Here is an 11147-nt window from a genome sequence, read left to right as displayed (position 1 = left end):
ACCATGGCTTGGTTGGCAGAAATATAGCTCTGTTCCATTAATCTGCCACAGTGTAGCAAAGCAATAATATCGAGTGTAATTGCAGCTTCTTACAAATAAAGAGGGTTTTAGGACACTTTGGGGAAAAGCAGCTTTGGCATCTCTCAAAAAAAGAAAATGCTGGACCTGTTGCCCTTACAAATTGAAGTCCTTTTCCTCAAAGTATTAGGTCATGTGTATGGAATTGAGGGAAAGCGCAAATGCGCGTAGATTAAATATTCAGCTTTTATATTCTGCAATGTGTAAATCAAGAAGGTCCGAGAAACCTTCAGGGCTACAAAAATCAGGAAGACTCATCTACATTACCGTTTAAAAGTTTGGGGTCACGGAAAAGGACATTTTGAGCCATAAAATAACCACAAAAAAGGGTTTTCTAATGATCAATTAATCTTTTAAACTTAAACTAAGATCAGCAAACAGAATGTGTCATTGGAACGCAGGAGTGATGGGAGTGATAAAGTACGCCTATGAAGATATTCCATTAAAATTAGCTACAACATTAGCAACTATGGCAGTGTACATCAAGAAGGAAATCTTTATTCTACCAAGATAATTGTCTCCACAATTGCATTTCATGATTGTATGCCATCATACGGTTCGGTCTTTAAATCTGTGACCTTCGTCAGGGCAACAAGAAAAATATACATGTAAAAGTGTTCATGTGTCAATGTGGGATTTTGTTTTTGCTAATATAAATAATATTTTTGGATTGGTATGCACAGAAGCTTTGTATTACACTTGAAGATTTCCTGGCCATCCCATATTTGATTGCATCTCCACCCCCCACCACCTTTTTATTTATTTTTTGTACCCTTGTATTTATTTTGGGTGCTGTCTTTATATTTATCTGTCACGCTAAAAAGCTAAACTCTGACCTGTTAGTGCCGTCCCTATAAAAGTGAAGGGAAAGGCACATTTAGTCACTGTTGTATCTTGGATGGGTGCTGCCCTAGTGTCCAGTGCCCAAAATCCCCACCACCACCACTTAACTCCATAGCCGCCATGGACATGTAGAATAAATTCACTAGGGAGGCTGTACCAGCTAGGCGCAGTTCACCATATTGTGTATGGGCTGGTTACAAAGGAGGTCTCTGATCTCCTCACTTAGCAGGTGCCTTATTTGGGACCTATTTAATGCGAATGCGGCGATCTCTTGACCATTATCTCAGACTTAGCTGTGCCTTATACAGAACCAGTTGAACCCTTCCAGCAGGGGAAGCTACCTGCGAATGACCCTTTATAATACATCATCGCTTTGACGCGTTTAAATGTGAAATGCCTGTTCAGACATCTGGTTTTGTTCCCCATGCAGTAACATCTCTTTCTGAAATGTTAGTATCAGCGAGAACTGCTATCTTTTTGCACATAACAACAACTTCGACATAGAAATCGATCCCTGTTTATTTTCATCATACCCTTTAGTCCTGCTTATCCTTTTCTTTATCTGGGACTGCAGCGAGAGAAGGGAATTAGATGTCAGAAGTTGAAAACAAATGAACCCAATGTAATGTCTATCAGATTCTGTCTTTACTTAGAATTCTAGCTATGTTGGATACCATTAGACAGCATGGATTAGTTGACTGAGGCATTGAGAATGGGTCAGCTGTCCAGGGCCCATCTATTCCATAGGGGCGTACAGATATGTTTCAAAAAGATGGCGGAAGTAAGAAAGATGGGGCAGAAATGGATATTAGGTTCTTGAGATCGGAGAACCTAGAGGGTATGGATGCACACAAGTAGAATATGGCCTGTGGTTCCATTAAACAGAGTTGATCACCAGGCCTTGGGATCAGTGTGTTTAATCTTCAGGCAAGGGAGTGAAATTTGGTCATGTCTATTCCTTTCCTTGGTCCTACTCCCATCCCCTGCCTCCAAAAAGCAAGAGAAGTAAAATGCCCCAGGAGGTTTAGTATGTTGAGTTATTTGGCCATGGACTCCCATACAAAAGGACTTTTTTTTTAAATTTAAATCCCTTCTTAATTGGCATTCAATGTTATGGTTACATGATTTTCAAAAAGTAAAATAAAGTATTTTATTATTTATGATACCCTTAAAAAATACCATCTGCGTACTTTAGTTCATGTGCGTTGCAGACAAATCATAAATTGCCAATACCTGTAGTTATAATTCCCAACATTAAACTACAGATGACAGAGCAGAAAAGTACAGGGCAGTGTAAAGTAATCCTAATCTCTAGATAAAAGCTTATCTATTTTAGAAAGCAGCCTCTGTTCCAACAGCTGTTATAATGAGAGCCTTTGAAACATTATCGTTTGCTTTAATTTTAACTACCCACATTTTTGTTAAGAACAAAGTTATATAAAAAAGCACAGTTGTGCATTTTGATTTATTATCAGATAAAATAGGCTTGTATCGTAAGTATTTCTATTTAAGAAAGTGACCAGCTGTTACAGTCAATACGTAATTCTGGTTTTCTTTTTAGTTTAAAAGGTGATAATGTCACATTTTTATATTATAAATATTTTATATATATATACATTGAGGGAAGTTCTACTTTAGTCTAACACTAGTATAAAAAAGTGAAATAACAAAATGTTTTTCGGTTGTATACAATGTACATGTATGAATGTTATTTCCCGGAATTGATGAAAAACGGACAGTAGCGTTAAGAAGTGATGTAGTTAAAGGGACAGTTTAATGTCCCATACGCTGCCTCCATAGAAGAATGCATATTAAACTACTCTTTAAGTGCCTTAATACGTATCCTCCCAAAATGAAAATAAAATAAAGCACTTAACTGACCCAGAAGAGGCAGTCTTGCTGCAGAAACTGCCCTCCTCCTCCATGGTCCGATTATTCTTTCCCCTGATTTGCTGCTTGAAACAGCCAATCAGTAGCAGGAAAGTGCTACCATTGAAACAGAACCCATGTCTGCAGTAAGTGGTGGAGTATACTGCAGGAGCACTGCATTTAGCTGGGGGCGCAGGGGATGGTGCAAATACATATAGGGGGTTCTGCAGATCCCCCCCCCATACATTTGCAAAGTGCCTATAGTGGCTGGAGTTTCCGTTTAAGGAGGTTGCTAGGTCTAGTTTAGGGCAGCTTTCCCAGCCGCTCTCTACTCCAGGAACCATAAAACACCACCTGTTCTGAGGACTGGAACGCAACATCATGTTCAACCTTTTAAGAACGTGTAGCATGGGGTAAGAGCACTATGGGGACTGTGGCATGGAGCACAGTTGTGTGACTGGGCCAGTTACAAGGAAAATTTCTAATCTCCTCGACCAGCTCATTGTGCAAACCACCCAATCACCCAATATGCTGATATACCAGTAATGTGGAAAAGTCCTATACCCCCCCCTACCTCCAGACCGGCCATTCTAGGCCAGAATATGTCACTGGCATTAAGGGGGCATATTTAGTGTGGTCTAGGCTTTATAAACAAGAAATAATTGCTCTGTTCACTTTAACATTTATGCGAAACACTGTGTTGCAATGCATTTTTACTACTTTATGTTTCTGCTGAATTTTTTTAATGGATTTGTTGATGTTGGTGTAATTCATTTTGTTATGCAATATTAGTGCAGTTCTCATAAGCATTTCATCCAATGGGATGTACGGATAAATCTAGGTCAACCAATGAGATTAGAAGACAACATGTATCATGTTAAACAAAGGAAAGTTTGTGCAACGGAATAGTCAAAACAATTAACAAACAGGGTGTTGAGTATGCTTTTAGAACAATATATAAAGTATATCTTTTAATATTTGCCAGATTTGATGGCAAAATATATATCAATAGAGTATAGCATGAAAATAGGTCAAAGTTTGCAGTTAAGATACATTTTAATAGTAGACTTTGTCTGGCTCATTTGATAAAAGGGCATTTGTCTAGATGTCTTCCTATTTCCTAAAAGAGGCACAAAATTCTATTGCGGCTCAACTGAGCATGTTACATACTGGTAAACCCAAAGCGGGTATGTATGTATGTGTGTGTATGTATATATATATGTGTGTATAAAATATAATCCCACACACTATATGGACAAAAATATTGGGACACCAGACTATTATACCACCATTCTTAATACATAGACATAAATATCTATTCATCCCCCTTTGTAGCTTCCAATCTTCTTAAAAGGCTTTTACACAGGTAGAGTAGAGCATTTGTGGGGTCAGGAACTGATGATGGACGAGAAGGCCCGGCTCACAATCTACATTCCAGTTGTTTGATGGGTTGAAGCCAGTAGTCAGGTTTTTCCACACCAAACTTATCCAACCATATCTTTATAGCCCTTGGTGTAATAGTCAGAGTTCTGGAATACAAATGAACCTTGCCTAACCTTTCCCAAAAAGTTGGAAGCATAGCATCGTCCAAAAAGTCTTGGACACAAGCAAATCCTCCTGAATGGCTCGAAAGAAACAAAATGAAGGTTTTGGAGTCAAAGGACTGCTTCATGACCTTAGAAAGGCCGTTAATGCTTGCAAACCCTCCAATGGGACTGAATTAAAACAATTCTGACTAGAATGGGTGGGCAGAAGAGTGGGGCAAAATTCCACAACAACGTAAAAGACTTATTGTCAGCTATCTTAAATGTTTGATTGCAGCTGCTGCCACTAAGGGTGGCACAAAAGGTTATTAGGTTTGGTTGGGCAATCATTTTTTCACATGGGTGATATACATACCGATCAGCTATAACATTATGACCACTGACAGGTGAATAGCCCTGATAATCTTGCTATCATGGCACCTGCTTGTGGGTGGAATATGTTATGCAGCAAGTTAACATTTCATGTGTTAGAAGTAGGAAGTAGGAAAAATAAGCAAGCGTAAGGTTTTGATTCACTTTTTTTTTCAAAATCAGGTTTTATTGAATTTTTTGAAAATACAGGAACAGGGAGGGGTGACGGGGTATGGGGTACAGAGTGAAGAAAAAGGGGGAAGGGGGAAGGGAGGGGTGGGCGCGTCCATACACGACCCGAACAGTGTAAGGCAGAAAAACAGCACCGTCAGCATCCGGAGAGGACACAAAAGGCATCGTGGCGTCGAACGGCAAAAGCATCAAAATCACAGCGCTAACGATGACCCCAAAGCGAGGCCAACACATAAGAGAGAAATGGAAATCACAAATCGAATGGGGAAACATACGAAAGCCAATGAAACCAAGTGGCTGTGTATCCCTCTCTTTGCTTGAGAGAGACTGCGGAAAGATCCTCAATTTTCCTAATATCCTCAACCCTTGACATCCAGTCCCTAACAGGCGGCGCGCATTTTTGCTTCCAGTATAGGGGAATGAGACCCCTAGCCGCATCCAATAAATGTCGCACTACCGAACGCTTGTACTGGGAGAGGGAAAGGTGTGTGTGGTGTAAAAGCAGAGGCAGTGCTTGAAAAGGGGGAGGGGAATCAGATAGCTCAGAGATCACACGGTGGACCTCTGTCCAGAACTGTCGGATCAGGGGACACTCCCACCATATATGCAGCATCGTGCCCTCAGCCCCGTCACACCGCCAACATCTATCGGAGGTGTCCGGAAACATGCGGTGAAGCCTCTGAGGCGTACGGTACCAGTGGGTCAAAATCTTATAGTTCGTTTCCTGTACCTTAGCGGCCCTGGAACTCTTGTGCGTGAGGATAAATATCTTATCCCAGTCCCCGTCCGCAAGGTCCGCTACGCCGAGGGAGTCCCAGCGGGAACAGAAAGAGGGCCGCTCAGTATGCGCAGAGGACAGAACAAGAGAGTAAAGTAGGGAAACGCCCCCCCTCGGAGGACCCGCCCCCGCGCACCAGGACTCAAAACACGTCAGCGTTCTGGTCAAACACTGTCGATTGGGAAGGGTGTCAATATAGTGCGTAACCTGGAGATGGGTGAAGCGGTCAGACCAGGAAAAGACAGCGTCCGGGCGTAGGGTTTCCAGCGTCGCAACCACCCCCCCCCGCCAACAACCCACGGGCACGGACGGGAAGGGGGAGTCCCATGTACCCCTCAGGCCCCCAACGTCGACTTGGGGCAAAGTCCGGGTTGCCCCAGAGAGGCAGCAAAGGCGACGGCGACGTAGAGAGCCCGGCCTTACACCCCACGGCCCTCCACACCGACAGAGTCGCCGACACGAACGGGTGCAACCCCACTCGAGCCCCCATTCTAGGACCCCACAGGGCGTGCAGGACCCTACCCCGCAGATCACCAAGCTCCAACGCAACCCAGGGCTTCTGCCCCGGCCCTACCACGTTCCACTCTGCCACACGAAGCAAGTGGGCGGCTTGGTGGTACCGGTGAAAATCCGGAAGGGCGAGTCCGCCCGCCGACTTCGAGCGAGTAAGCTGCGAGAGCCGCTGTCTCGGGCTCTTGTTACCCCAAATAAACTTAATCACCGCTGACCGAAGCGAAGCGAAAAAGACCCGGGGGAGCCGAACCGGCAGAGTTTGGAACAGGTACAAGACCCGCGGGAGCAGGTTCATCTTCACCACATTGATCCGACCAATCCAGGACAGATACAGGGGCATCCACCGCTGGAGGTCCGACGCCAAAGTAGACAACAAAGGGGCAAAATTCTCAGTGTATAACGAGGCTACGTCAGTTGTCAGCCAAACCCCCAAATATTTCATCTTCCCAGGGCACCAGCGGAACGAAAAACTGGAGGCGAGAGCAGGAACCTGCTGCGGGGGCACCGAGATATTTAGAATCTCCGATTTGGAGAAATTAATCTTAAGGTTGGACAGTTCCCCATAGGACCGAAACTCCGCGAGGATGCGAGGCAGAGAAATCTCCGGGTCGGTCCACCACAAAGAGCAGATCGTCCGCATAGGCGGCGACCTTGTGTTGTTCCCCTCCATCAGGAAACCCCAGAATATCAGGACACGAACGAACGGCCTCCAAAAAGGGCTCCAACGACAACACGAACAAAAGAGGGGACAAAGGGCAACCCTGCCGAGTGCCATTGCCGATCGACACCGGCGGTGACAAGGCGCCATTGACCCGTATCCGGGCCGTAGGCGCGGCGTAAAGGGCAGCAATCCACGTGAGCATGGAGGGACCCAGACCCAGGTGTTCCAGGGCAGCCCGCAAAAACACCCAGTCCACCCTATCAAAAGCCTTTTCGGCGTCGGTGGAGAGGAACCAAAGGCGATGAGCCCCTGCCCGGTGGGCAATGTTAAGGAGACGAATAGTGTTGTCACGGGCCTCACGGCGGGGGATAAACCCCGCCTGATCGGGATGGACCAGTTGGGGGAGCAGTCTAGCAAGTCGCAGCGCCAGGGCCTTAGCATAAAGTTTTAAATCTGTGTTTAACAGAGAAATGGGCCGATAGCTCTGACACAGACAAGGGTCCTTACCCTCTTCAGGAATAACGGTGATCGTGGCCGCAAGGGTCTGGGGGGATAAACTATGGCCCTCCAAAAGGGAATTCAGAGCCGCGTGCAGGCAGGGAAGCAGTGCGTCAGAAAACGTCTTATAGTAACCCAGGGGCAACCCGTCAGGGCCCGGGCATTTACCCGCCCGCATAGCCCTCAGGGCCAGAGCAAGCTCCTCCACTGAGAGTGGGCTGTCAATCTCCGCGGCCTGCGCACTCGTAAGCTTGCGCCGTACATGCCGCTCAAGGTAGCGTCGTATGAGCGCGCATCTGTCAGACTCCGTCCCCCGAGGGGCCCCCTGGGGCAAATTATAGAGAGCCGTATAGTAAGAATGGAAGGCCTCCACAATCTGGGAAGGAAAGGAGGATACCGTACCCGCCGCGGTCCGAATCTTATGGACATGGGTAGTCCTTTTATGTGGAGCAAGCATCGACGCCAAGAGCTTGCCACTCTTATTGCCGTGCTCGTGAAAGAACCGGCGACTATACAAGGAGGCCCGCCGCGCGCCCTCCCTAATGAAGAAACCCCTGAGGACACTCTTATGGGCCTCCCACACCACCGGGGGAGGCACCCCTGGTGTATCGTTTTCCCGGAAATACTGCTTCAACTCCAACCGCACGCGAGCCACAAGGGCTTCGTCTAACAAGAAGGAGTCATTGAGCCTCCACGTCCACTCCCTCGCTTTATGCAAGGGGGACGAGAAGGACAGAAGCACGGGGGAGTGATCCGACCAAGTCATCGGCAGGATGGAACACGTCAACAAGAGGTCAAGGTGGCATTGGGAGAGGAAGAAGTAATCAAGGCGGGAGTAGCAATTGTGAGGCGAGGAATAGAACGTGAAGTCACGGTCCAAGGCGTGCATGGACCGCCAGCAATCTATCAAGTGCGCGTCAGCAAGCGATTTGCGGATGGACCTCAAATGACCTGCGGGGACACAACAGGAGCCACTGGAAGTATCCAGCGAAGGGCACAGCGGCACATTCATGTCACCGCCCAAAACCAGAATCCCCTCCGCAAAAGAGGAGAGGGACGCTAGAATGGAGCGCAAGGCAGTGTGTTGACCTCGATTAGGAAGATAGACGCTGGCAAAGGTGTATAGAACCTCGGCAATAGTGCCCTTCAGAAAAGTATAACGACCGGACGCGTCAGACATAGAGTCTTTAACCACAAACGGAATAGATTTAGCGATCAGAATGGCAGTCCCCTTAGTCTTGGCGTCGGGATTATTGCTAAAGTAGCCAACGGGATAATGGGAGTCGCGAAGAATGGGAGCCTGCCCTGCCCTAAAATGCGTTTCCTGGAGGAAAACAACCGAAGCCTTGTGGAGGCGAAATTCCCTAAGCGCCCTAGAGCGCTTTTCCGGGATGTTAAGACCCTTGGCATTCACAGAGAAGAACGTCAGGGGGGCCGGTTGGAAGGCCATCAAGGACAGTGAGAGACCCGACACCCAGGAAAGGGGAGGAAGGATCAGGAAATCAGAGGAGAGGAAGGGGAAGGAGGGGAGCTAGGACAGAAGAGGGGAAGGGAGTCTAGAGGCAAACGTGTCGTCTACCGGTGGAAAACCCGAACCTCGGCCGAGGGACAAGGACCACCAATAGAACACTACCAGGACACTAATACCCCGCGCGGGGCAGAAAAGTTAGTAGTCAAGGAAGGCAACAGTAGTAATGCAACAGTAAAAACCGTTTATAGCAATAAGATATCAATGAACAGAACAGAGCATCCCACCACCCGCCCATGTGGAACGGTAATACAGCACCACGGCGAAACAGACGCCGATGAGAAGGCAGTAAGTTCAAAATAAAGCAAACCAAAGGCGGCAACCGACCCAGTGTGGAAGAAATAAAATAAATTAAAAAAAATAATAATAAAAAAAAAAAAAAATACAGATAGGCATACAGACATATGTATATACATGTACCACATATCCATAAATAGCAGTATGAAACATCCCTTCAGAAGCCGGAAGCGCATGAGCGCAATGCCACCGTCGAGGGGGAACAAGAACCAGGCACTACAAAGGCGAGACACAGGGCACGGGATAGCACAGGGAGCGAGCGGCTCGTCCTCATACATGTGAGTGCAAAAAACGTGTGTATGTAGTGCATGAACCTCGGAGAAAGAGAAAGAAGAAAAAAAAACAAAACAAAAAAAAACACAGGTATGCAGATAGACACAATGACATACAGTTACAGAAATATATGTGAGTGCAGAAAACGCCCGGACGCGTAGTGAACCCCCCCCCGCATACATGAACGGCCGACTCGGAGCGTACATCAGCCCACGTCCCAACAGCATGGGCGGGCTAGCCGTGGGGGCCAGATCCAGCATTGAGTCGAAACCGCCCAGCGCGGCAGCGAGGTGAAAAATATAAATAAAAATAAGCCACGGCGGCTCAAGAACGGCATCAGCGGCGCTATAGCGAGCACAAGGAAGCGCACGCAACCACAGGACGCCTTGTGTATGTAGTGCATGAACCTCGAATAAAAAAAAAATAAAAAAAAAAAAAAAAAAAAAAACCCAGGGCAGGGGGTCGGTGAAACCAGACATAAATGCGTCGCAGTAGCGGTCAGCAAAAAGAGCATGAAAAATAAAAAGTCAAACAATAATGATAATGCGACCCGCAAGCCGGGAGCAGCAAAGTACCCACGCGGCCCTGATGCGGGGCACCAGAGGGTGGAGGCATAGGCACACAAACCGCCGTCAGCGGGCCAGGAAACGTGGCGCTCGGCTATCAAGCCTCCTGCGGCAAGTGTCGGTCATGTTCCGCCGCGGCACGGCGATCGGGTCGCGGTCGACGAGTCCCACGCTGGGGCAAACCCGAGCCCAGGTCCCTGCCGAGCCAGTCCTCCACGTCGACCGATGGTAGATCTAGCGCGCGCAGGAAGTGAACAACATCAGCAGGAGCCCGGATCGTAGCAGACGTAGTACCCCGGCGCGCCGTCAGGGCAAACGGGAATCCCCATCTGTAAGCGAGCTGGTGATCCTGCAGGAGCATCGTCACCGGCCGAAGCGCCCGTCGAGCTAGAAGCGTAAACCTAGAGAGGTCCTGGAAAAGGGAGACCTTGTGTCCCTCGAAGGACCAGGACCGGTGGGCTCGAGCCGCCCGCATGATTTCCTCCTTGAGTGCGAAGCTGTGCAAGCAGCAGATGATGTCTCGAGGAGGGTCACCCGGGCCACCACCGGAGCGCAGGGCCCTGTGAGCCCGGTCAAACTTAATAGGTTTGCGCCCAGCGTCAGTAGGCCAGCCCAGGATGAAAGCAAACAGGCGGTCCAGTAGGCCCTTGAGGTCTTCGGGGCGCTCGCCCTCGGGCAGGCCCCGTACACGTATGTTGGAGCGGCGGCCCCTGTTGTCCAAGTCCTCCAAGTGATAAAATAGCGTGGCCAACTGGGAGGAACAGGAGCGTTGATGTGCGGAAAGCTGGCGGTCCACCTCGCGCACTCCGGTCTCGGCAGAGGAGACCCTCGCGTCCAGGCGCGAAAGATCCGCGCGTAGCGCCGTGACCTCTGCCCGGACGGTTTCCTTCACCTCGGTCACAAGGAGGCTGAAGTCATCCTTGGTGGGGAGCGAAGAGAAGATGCGCCGCCAGTCCCTATCAGAAGGCTCCGGGGGACTCTCAGGGCGCTGGTGAGATAAGCCCTCGTCCGAGGCCTGCGAACACGTGGCGGCAGGCGCCATGACAGGCTCCTCCGGCTGCGAATGTAGCAGGGCCGGGGTGTGAAAATATTCATGGAGGGACGCCGCAGGAGGCCTGGTGCTGGTCCCGGGGGTACCAGGGTCCGAGGGAGCCTT

The sequence above is a fragment of the Sceloporus occidentalis genome, unplaced genomic scaffold (genome assembly GCF_023333645.1).
Source record: "Sceloporus occidentalis isolate IW3139 unplaced genomic scaffold, rSceOcc1.0.p SCAF_314, whole genome shotgun sequence".
NCBI classification, from domain to species: domain Eukaryota; kingdom Metazoa; phylum Chordata; class Lepidosauria; order Squamata; family Phrynosomatidae; genus Sceloporus; species Sceloporus occidentalis.
This window is presented reverse-complemented; position numbering follows the sequence as displayed.